Source organism: Calonectris borealis, chromosome 24 (assembly GCF_964195595.1).
Source record: "Calonectris borealis chromosome 24, bCalBor7.hap1.2, whole genome shotgun sequence".
In the NCBI taxonomy this organism is placed as follows: Eukaryota; Metazoa; Chordata; class Aves; order Procellariiformes; family Procellariidae; genus Calonectris; species Calonectris borealis.
In genome coordinates, this window is record NC_134335.1 from 2211471 (window position 1) to 2222493 (window position 11023).

The window sequence follows — 11023 nt, forward strand, 5'->3', positions numbered from 1 at the left end:
GACTGCAGAATGCCACATTAAACTCAAAGCTCCTGGGCCAATGATTGCAAGTCCATTTTGCAGTAATGAATTGTTTGTTATAGAACATGTCATAGAGCAGATGTCTCATCAGTTACTGTGCCAGAGACTACAGCATTCTGAGAGGCTCAAAAATCATTCCTGGATTACGGTACAAAATTATGAGAAGAGAGAGATGCGAGTGTTCCATCTCAATAAGAGCAATGTTTCTGTTCTGTTCCACATGTTAATAGACAGTGCTTATCCAGAAAGGGATTGGCACAGTCTTCACAGCCTTGTGTATTGGACTATAAACACTTTAGACAAAGGCTTGGCTAAGTTAGAGCTCAGAGAACCAGCCCCAGGGCTCAGAGAAAGGAGAGAGGTGTTTGTCTTCAGCAAACATGCTGGAGACCATGCTCTCCTGGCCTTGTTCACATCATCACTCGGCTCCCACTGTGCCACAAGGAGGGACTGATACAGGTAGCAAGTGACAAAGCATTCACTTAGGAGCCGAGAGCCAAGATGCATTGACATTTTCTTGCAAATTCACATGCTCCAGCTCCTTAATAATGTACCACAGCCGCACACAAAGTATATCTTTAATTAACACACTAGAACAAACTAACAATAACTGATACATGAGAGTGAGCTATTAGTAAATCCTCCCTAAACAATTTTCTCATAAACTGGAGTGTCTTTTGCTTTATGATTTCCCCATCTCCGTGGGGAGTCCTGGAGGACTCCTGTCTTGCAGACCTTCCCAGGAGTGTACTTGGCAGTTCCAACCAGTACCACCGCCCCGCAGACGAACCCAGACTTCCCCCGTTTCAGCTACTCCTACATCTCAGCTTCTCTTCTCTTCCTGCAGACTGAAATTCAGCTTCTTTCCTCTGCCTCTGCTCTTGGAGCGAGGGTGAGGGCAGCTTCACACAAGCACTCAGACTACAGTAGGTGCAACAATGCTCAAGTGGGGCCAAACACTTATGCCCACCACACAGAGACCTGATGCCCAAGTGAAGAGCATTGGATTCACTTCCTACCTCTGCCCTGGGCCTCCCACGTGACCTAAAGAAAGCCATGTACATCCTAACACCCCCAGCCCACTGCCCCTTCCAGCCCTGCTCTAGTGGGCTCAGCCAGCACTTACTCCACTGAGTTCACACGTTCATATGCATATTTACATTGCCTCACACAGGGATGACGCACATCTCAGCCATGGTTTCTGAGCAATACTGTCCTGGTTTAAAAAAAATGAATTCACAGCAGCCTTCTCCCAATAGCAGAGCATATGGGCAGCAATCGTCTCTAGGGGCCAGGGCAAGGAAGTAGTTTGATCTGTCCAATTTCTGGCACACATGTGGCTCTGGTATTAAGATGTATCCCCACCTCACAGCTTCAGGAGCATTAGGGGCTTTGGAGGGGGGGGTGGAAAATATCAGGAGTCTAATATCCAGTTAAATCAGAAACATATAAAGGAGCCAGGAACTGTCTTTCATTCCCCACATAATTCTTGGTTATTTATAGAATCATAGAGTCATTAAGGTTGGAAAAGACCTCTAAGAACATTAAGTCCAACCGTCAACCCAACACCACCATGCCCACTACACCATGTCCCTAAGTGCCTCATCTACACGTCTTTTAAATACTTCCAGGGATGGTGACTCAACCACTTCCCTGGGCAGCCTGTTCCAAGGCCTGACCACTCTTTCAGTAAAGAAATTTCTCCTAATGTCCAATCTAAACCTCCCTTGGCGCAACTTGAGGCCATTTCTTCTTGTCCTATCGCTAGTTACTTGGGAGAAGAGACCGACCCCCACCTCACTACAACCTCCTTTCAGGTAGTTGTAGAGCGCGATGAGGTCTCCCCTCAGCCTCCTCGTCTCCAGGCTAAACAACCCCAGTTCCCTCAGCCGCTCCCCATCAGACTTGTGCTCCAGGCCCTTCACCAGCTTCGCTGCCCTTCTCTGGACATGCTCCAGCACCTCCATGTCCTTCTTGTAGTGAGGGGCCCAAAACTGAACACAGGATTCGAGGTGCGGCCTCACCAGTGCCGAGTACAGGGGCACCATCACCTCCCTGCTCCTGCTGGCCACACTATTTCTGATACAGGCCAGGATGCCGTTGGCCTTCTTGGCCACCTGGGCACACTGCCGGCTCATGTTCAGCCGGCTGTTCACCAGCACCCCCAGGTCCTTTGCCTCTGGGCAGCTTGCCAGCCACTCTTCCCCAAGCCTGTAGCGTTGCCTGGGGTTGTTGTGGCCAAAGTGCAGGACCCGGCACTTGGCCTTGTTGAACCTCATGCAGTTTGGCCTCAGCCCATCGATCCAGCCTGTCCAGGTCCCTCTGCAGAGCCTTCCTACCCTCGAGCAGATCAACACTCCTGCCCAACTTGGTGTCATCTACAAACTTACTGAGGGAGTTTACTTCAATCAGGATAGACTTTTGCAGAGAAACTGCTTGGGGTGTTTAAGGTTTTTTGTTTGTTTGGGTTTTTTAAATGAAAATTTTTTTTATCAAATTCAACTTGAATTTTATCTCCAATTTCCTGAGAGTCCAAAGGAGAAGGCAGAGGGAGCACAAGGCACCTTCTGACATTCTTCAAGGTCAGAAAAATCTAGAAGGGAAGAGGAGAATATCACCATTGTGTACTGATACCAATTAAATTCAAATTTAAGTCACCCAAGTGACTAGCCTAAATTTGGAGTCTCTCATGGTATTCCAGGGAGGAGAAGGAATTGACAGAAAGGTCAGATTTCTTAATTTTCTTAAATTTCTTCTTTTTTATCAATACAGAACACATAGTCAAACCAGAGCAAGTTTCCTTGCCCTGATCTCCATGTTTCCGTGTATCCAGCCCCTAATGCCTTTTGCAAAACTTTTTCCATACCACCATCCTACCCACACCTCTGTGGAAGGCTGGTTTTGAACACCTTTCTTTCCCAGGAATCTGTCTCCCTGCTCCTCTTCCTCATATCCACCTTGCCTAAAATGCAAAATGCAGGACAGCCCCTAGCTGACAAAATTAACTCCTGAGCAGGCTCATATATCTACCTTTAAGGTACGCATATGTACCTGTGTGTGTCCAAGCTGAGCCCCAAGGGATGAGATATTTTGTACCTTGTCCCTCTGAGCCAGCCACTCCCCCGTTCATGCCAGGAGTACCCAGAACAGGTTTCAGATCAGCTTACCTGGCCTGGCACTACTGTCTCTGGATTAAGCAATGGAGAAACAAAACAAAACAAAAGTCAGACCCTTAATCACTACTTCATGCTCAGTGCTACAAAATAGTCATTATGGCTGGATTTTCCACTTCCTTCCACATAGTGGAGATCAGCATTTTAATAAACGTAAGGCTACCCACCAAGAGGCACATCTGATAGAGTGTAACTGCATGTCTGGGTATCAGCAGCCTGCCTCAGCGGTGTCTTTCTCCTGCATCACCATATCAACAAATGGAGAACGTGACATCAAAACACAAGCCAAATAAGCCTGGATAATGGTCCTCCTAGGTCTGATGAGCCAGTGGGTCCTCTGGGAGAGAAAAGGGTCTGTCGTTACTTGAATTCAGATAATTAATTCATTTCTGCGATGAACTGAACAAATGCACACACCAGTGACGCGTGCTCATACCCAGGGATTCCTCTCCCCCCCTACCATCATTGTCCTGGTTGGTTTCTCTTTTCTATTTTTAGTCTCTCTTCCTTCTTCCTCTGGGGTAAATTAAAGACAGCTTTTCTCAGCCTCCTCCTATCAGAGAGAGCACCCAGCTCTGACACATATACTTACACTGCTCTGCAGAAAAAGATGAAATTAGATTGAGATGTGACACATGCCTACAGTCATCTCTCCACTACCTCCCCATCAGATATGTAGGGCAGAATCCCAGGTCTCCGGTACCACACTAGCACATTGCCTTTCAGTTGGGATGATTTGCTCCAGTTTTCGTGATGGCAGGTAGGACCAGTGGCAGCACACAACTTCCTCTGCAGCTCATACTGGTCTGCTTGCAGGTACAGCATCCTTCAAGACAGGACATATAAGGCCATTTCACACTAAGTAGCGATAAAAGCTCTGTTTCCTGCAACTCTCACCTCTCCCTCTTTTGGAAATCAGAAACTTTACTCAGAAGATTGTCCATTGACCTGTTGGCTGTTACCGCAAGGTGTTTTATCTGGCACTGTTCCTGACCTCAGTGCATTACTTAGCATGTGCCTTAAAGCATACATCCAAGCAGCAGGACCGAGCATTTGCCTTTCATAAATTATTGGAAAGCAGCAATAAATCCAGCAATAAATAGGATTATTGTTCTGATCTCCCTCCCATCCAGTCTTTGCACAAAGAGTGAATGATAAAACATTTATTGTAAACATTCATATATATTTACTAAGAAGTATTTCCAAATGAAGGAGCTTTATAATGCACAGCTCTAGCATGCTTTGGCCTTGTTCCTATTATTAATCACCTGCAAAGGTCTCCTTGATTTCAGCAAAGCAGGACAAGATTACAAACAATCCTGGGAGCCTCTGGTTAAAATAGGGTTGGCTCCTTTAGCTCAAATGTTGCTGCATTCAGGCTTTTAAAGAGAAACTTTTCTATTACCATCTTCAACCTAAGGCAGCAAGATCTAATGCAGCTACAAGGAAGGATCAGCTAAGAGCAGAGGTTCTATTTTTTGCCAGCCAGTATGTGCCTGACTGGAAAAACCTTTACACTTTGTAATGAACCTTATTCTGGAGCAAAGCAGGACTTCTTCAGGGAAGCTACATAATTGCTGACAAAGAAAAGCTTGGCCTTATTTCTTAGCCTGCGTGTAGTACCTTCTAGTAACAAGCTGTCACTGAATGCTGTTTAACACTGCCAAAAACATTTTAATTCTTACAGCTCCTTACTTTGTCACATTATTAGGACATTGTGCAAGTTTTTGGTTGGTTAATTTCCATTGTTGATTACTGGTGGTGAATAGCAAAGCAATAAAGTATATCCAGTGACAAGTTCCACCACCGGGCAACATTACAACATGAGAAAACTGATTAATCAGGTTATCGGAGTAAGACAAATTATTGCTACAAAAATATATTAGAGATTACTTGGCTAATTCTTTCATTTTTATCAACAGCAGTTTCTCTTCCCTTCAAAAGCTCTTAGAGGGGTTTAGCCTCATGGAAACACTCTTTAATACTCCATCTCATTGCATGCCTTTCCCATGTACTTACTCGTCCTCCATCAACATCAATGGATTTTGTTAACTCTTCTTTGTGTCTAGTAGGCACAAAACCCCAGAAGGTAAAGCTGTGCAAGCTCAGTAGATCATTGATTTCTCATTGCTATGAGCATTACTAGTCAGCAGACTCAAGTCAACATAACAAATACTTGTACTATTGAGGTACAGCAAAATTTGGAGCATATTCAATGCACATATACAGAATACAAAATTTATATTCCACTAACAGCAGAAAGCCAAAATATTCTGTATGTATCTATCCACTTTTTACTACTAAGTTCCTGCTTATGTCTTATCTCATTTTAAGTGAAGTGTTCCAACAGCTCAGTAAGCTTAAAGACCTAGCACTGTATCCCAGAGCAGAGCGCATGCTATTCAGAAAAGCAATTGTTCATTTGGTTCTGGTTTTCTTCTACCCTAGTTAGTCTTAGGACTGTTGCAACTTTGATGAGATTAGCACAGGCACAAAACATTGCAACTCTGATTCACAGTTGTATTTTGCAGGTTACATTTCAAGCAGGCCTTTCTCTCCTGTGATTGTATAAGAGTTAAATATTAATACATCAGCACATAGCATTAAGCAGCACAGCAGCTTCTCAGCATAAAGAATGTGCGGTGTAAAACCCGTTTCATTTTCTTTCACCCTTCACTTGCCACTGTAGAGTGCCAATAAAGAAGCATTGCTGTGTAGCTGTTAAACACCTTACAATGCAGCAGTGGCTGCATTTTCTACTTCAGCCTGACACTAGGCTAACACAGGGTACACTTTAAAGGAGAAATGATTGTCTTGTGATTAATCCACAAAAATAACACAGTGGTACTCAAGAGATCTTGCTTAATTTCTAGCTTTTGCTACAGGCTTTCTTAATTTCTCTCTACACAGTTTCTCAGAGATCATAACACTATTCCCTTCTCCCAGTCTTTGCACATCTAGTGCATTTAGTATATACCCTCCACTGAACAGGGATTGCTCTTCATTAGATGTCCATACAATAACTCCACAAATGAACTCCTGATCATCTCAGACATGGCTTAGGGTATACCTGCAATGCCACTAACAATCAAGTTGGTGACTTCAGTGAACTGGGCTTTTAAGAACAAGCAGCTATAATAAGGGCCTAGTTCTTTCAGGTTTTTTATTCAGTACTGATTGACTCAAATGAATTTGTAATTCACCACACTATTAAGATGGTCCCCATCTTCCCCTTACAGAAGTTCAGCAATGCAGAAAGAAATCAGGTTTTTGGGCCAGCTTAGCTTTTACTGACTGAGTGTTAATCTGCCATACCTCTGTTACCCCTCCACACCTACCTCTGGAGATCATCTTGGGGAGCCAGGCCAGATTGGTCCATTTTCCAAGATGCAGCTGCTGCAGAAGGGGCATGGCTCTGCTGCGCACACTGCAGGAGGGAGGCAGGCCTGGGCTGCATCCTGGGACTGCTGTGCAAACACCAAGACCTTTTGTTCTATAACAAGTTGGAAACCCTGGAAACTTTCATTAGAAATGGCACTAATATGACATTTATGCTTCATATTCTTGTTATTTACACAGAGATATCACTCAAGCAAACTCTCTCATATTTCTGTTTCAAATCCTTTCCTGCTCCTGAGACCTAGGGGAGCTGAGCTTCATCCAGGTTTAACAGGGACGAGAGAAAACACCACTCACTGTTTGCTTGATTTGGTCCTGTCTTATGTTCCCAGCCTCACATTCCCAAGCCCAACAAGCACCCACATTAGACAGACAGGATGGCAAGGGAGATATTTCATTCCAGAATTCCCAAAACCCCACTTGGAGACTGCAGCATCCCAGAGCAGCTCACCATCCAAGGTGCTATGGATACAATGTCCTACAGTGCTAACTCCCCCATGCAGTTAACTTTTCTTTTGCACCATTGCAGAGTTCATGTCCTTGCTCTGCTCTGGCTATTTTCTTTCCTTCCACTTTCCTTTGGCTAAGTTTGGAGCAGGATAACAGCCTGGGTCTTCCACCTCTTAATCTATTTTGGGTGTTTCTGTGGCATCTAATGCTGTTGCACAACAGCTGCTCTATTGCAAGTGTCAACCTGGGCTATTTTTAGCTATACTATAGTGAAAGAAAGCTTAAAGGAGGCAACTGTCTTCATTACAGTCTCAAGAGCAATTCCCAGACATTAGCCATTGACTACATTAATTCTTTTATTAATTTGAGTGTAGTATTCAGACCAGTGAATATGTATACATGCACTCTCAGGCTTCATGCTATCCTCAGCTTAGTTAGATCCATTTAATTACCTCCATTAATAAGCAATAAGGCTCTTAAGAGTAAGGATTTCCTTCTGCTGATCATTTCTCAGGCGCTAAGACAGAAAATGCTGTCTTTTAACTGGTAGGACTGAGGGGGTAAAAAAAGCTTTCTAAAGCTGTGGATCATGGAGGAAATTGCAAGCAACTTTAATGACTAGGATATTTTTAATGCAAATTCTGATGCACTTTGCTGTTTTAATTGCACTGGTTACTTACAAGAAATTTACATAATCAAACTCACGGGCTGTTATTGTAGGCAAATTTTAATGAAGGATGACCAACATCACCAGGGCACATGCATTAATGGCAGAAGTCCATCTCAACTATTGACAGAGAAGAAAAGGTACGGAGATGGGGTCTGTGGGACTGACAGTGAAGTCTCCCCAAAGCACAGGTCAGTCTTGGCATCAGTTTCTTCCTGAGCTGATTTAAAGGACACGTAGCTCTGAAAAGCTCTGTCAAACATGCCTGAAACAGCAAGGCAGAAGTAGCTTTACAGGGATGCAATCAAATACTTTTTATCCCTTAGATGTCCCCATTTTTGAGCTTTTTGATTCTGTGATTTTATTTGTTTGCCTATTCTTTAGATAGAATTATATGCTGATAAATAGTACTAACCTATTTGATGTCCTGACTGATGAGTGAAGCCTTACAGATAGCATAAAAACCCGAAACCATCCACTCACCACCCATGTCTATGCTGCATACAAGGGATGACCCAGACACTCCTAAATCCAACAGTCAGGTTTCCCAAGCAAAGCCAGGGTAGTAGCTCCCTAGCAATAAATACAGATGCTAATCACTTTCAGCTGAGGCAAGGGTTGCTTTTGATGATGAAGGATTTCAGCTGTTTTGAGGTCAGTCTTAGACACTACTTTAAAAGGAAGAAAAAAAAAAAAAGCAAAACCTTCCCATGCTTGTTTCACCAGGAAGAAAATAAAGGAAGGTTTGGGGTGTTTTTAGACGTCATGCTAAGTGAGCTCTCAGGAGGCCAAGCTATACACGTATTTTGAAATGTGGATGTATTGACAAGAGAGCTTTGCATGCTACTGAGCTGGAGAAATGCACATCCAATGCTGGGAGCAGGTGACTTGCTAGAGTTGACTTTCCTCCCAACTGCTGAGATGTGTGTTTACTCCTAAGGATCTAAAGTCATATTTGTTGCAGAATCACTGACAGCACTGTAGATATCCTACTTTTCCCTTTTTGCTACTACTGGTACCTTCTGCAGACACGTGCCTGCACCGTCGTCTTCTAGAGTACTTGAATGAGAGCTTAGTGCCTTTGCTATTCTTTTGCCACCTGTTTAAAAAGATCCCACTTCTTCAACTCTTCCGTGCAGAGTGATCAAAGTCTGACTCAAATGTCTGGCACACAAGTCATAATAATACCCCAGGAGATTTTATCCACAGTACTAAAACCAGGAGGACCAAGATGCAAAATGCTACTGAAAATGTTCTGTAAGAGAAATTTGGCAAAAGAAAAATCCCATCCCACTAGTCCAAACCTGGACAGACAAGCCTTTAGAGGATTCTTGTCCGAAGGAAGTTATCCAAGACATCTGCAATTATACAATATCTCCTTGCTTTTAAATTATAATGGTACCAGAAATCATTGATCTACATCCTGTACATTCTCCGGAAAATGTTTTTAATGTAACGAGACAAGAAATGTTTCAAGATGTTAGTATAAAATTCATGAGTATTTTTGAGGCACAGGCTGAGCAAAAATAAAAGAGTCCAATGGCTTTTCAGTCAATTTAAAAATATACTGCTTTTCATAGCAAGAAAAGAGTTCCTGGCATGGAATCTGCAGCGAAGACTCACTCTGATGGAGGTCATTTTAAACAGGACTGTAGAAACCCAGATAAGCCAGAACTGAAAACGCTCATATAAGAAAAGGGCACAATTCATCCCTCTTCTGAAGCAAAGAAGACACAAAACACTCAATTAGATTTCTAGGCCATGTTCCCATCCATACAAATGCTGCTTAAAAAAGCAGTTAGTGCTGCTTCTCTTGTACCTGAAGGGTAACCTCCAGTGATCTCAAACTCCTGCTGAGTGCACAAGAACACACCACCAATACAAAATTTTTTTAAGAAACTGGAGTCTCCTGTGTACCCCTGAAAGAGCATCAGGGCTTTTGGTGAGTGAGTTTCCCTGGCAGAAAAGCTGCAGAGTCTGCCTTTGCTGATACATTCATGAGGAGCAATGGCGGAGGCAATGCCCTGGCCATTTTCTGTATAGCCCTGAAATACCAAAGCTGTACGTGTGGATAGTTGGGCTCCCAGGCCCAAGAGTGGCTGTCAGGAGAAGGAAGACCCACTCTGCTTCAAGTAAGATTTTCAGAGACAAAATAATTGCAAGACATAGGACTTTGTACCTCTTGCAACAAATGTCATGGGAAAATGCATGTGCACTCTAGTCATTGGAAAAATTCATCAAAAGCCACTAAAGCAATTGCTCCTTGATTTGTTGCCCTATGTTTTCATTTAGTTTTCCCAACAATGGCAGCACTGAATATCAGAGTCACTGGCCCATGAAGAAATACCAAATAGTAAGGAAGAGAAGCAGAATATATTCCCCCAGCTAGTGGAGCTACTGAACTGAGGAACCCATGCTGTGGAAGGTAAATGAGGAACAGTGTAACAACGGATATGGTCTAATCATTAACGTCACTGAGCAGCCCCATCCTTGTCTCTTCGTATTCCACCTAAAATGCCCATTTCAAAAGCACTCCTGCTTTTGACCACAGTTGCTGTTCATATGGAACCCACAGCAGGCTCAGACATCACTCCTTAGCACAGTGCCCTCCAAGCGAGCAGGGGCTGTGCCTCTGCCCTGCAGTCAGAAAATGGAGGCAGGCAAAGGCTAAGGGATTCGACCAAGTTCAGGAAGTCTCTGTCAGAGCAAGGAACTGAAGTAATGGTCCCAAATTAGCACATTCCCCGTCATACTAGCCATCCCCTCTTTCTTGACTGCCTATACCGAGGCTGTTCCTTTCCCCCATGGTGAATTATACGCTGAAAGTTTGCTCAAACATCTGCAGATGACCTGTCACTTTATTTTCCTTCTTTCCAATTTATTAATCTCAACTCTGTCCCTTTAAGACTCCTGCCCAAAGCATATGAGAAGAGCAAAAAACAACAGCATTTCTTCTCTTCATATTAATGGTTCAAAGCCAACTAACTCAGAATCACTGCAGCAAAGCTGTAAATTATGCATGACAGACAACCCTTGCAGCCCACCCTGATCAGAGCAGGAGGAGGTGGGGGAGTATGGCTTTGCCACTGCTATTCAGTAGTCCTGCCTGCAGGCTTGCTCCTGCAAGGTACAGTCACACAAAAAACTATCCCCTGCCTCTCTCAGGGCCCCCTCTTTCCAATTTCCTTCTCACTACTTGGGACCCACCAAATCCGTTGCTTAGGAGCCACTAGAAGCTCCAGCTGTTGGATCTGGGTTGTCACATGCGGGGTGTTGGGGGTGTGGGGCGGGAACGGATTTACAGATGCACTGC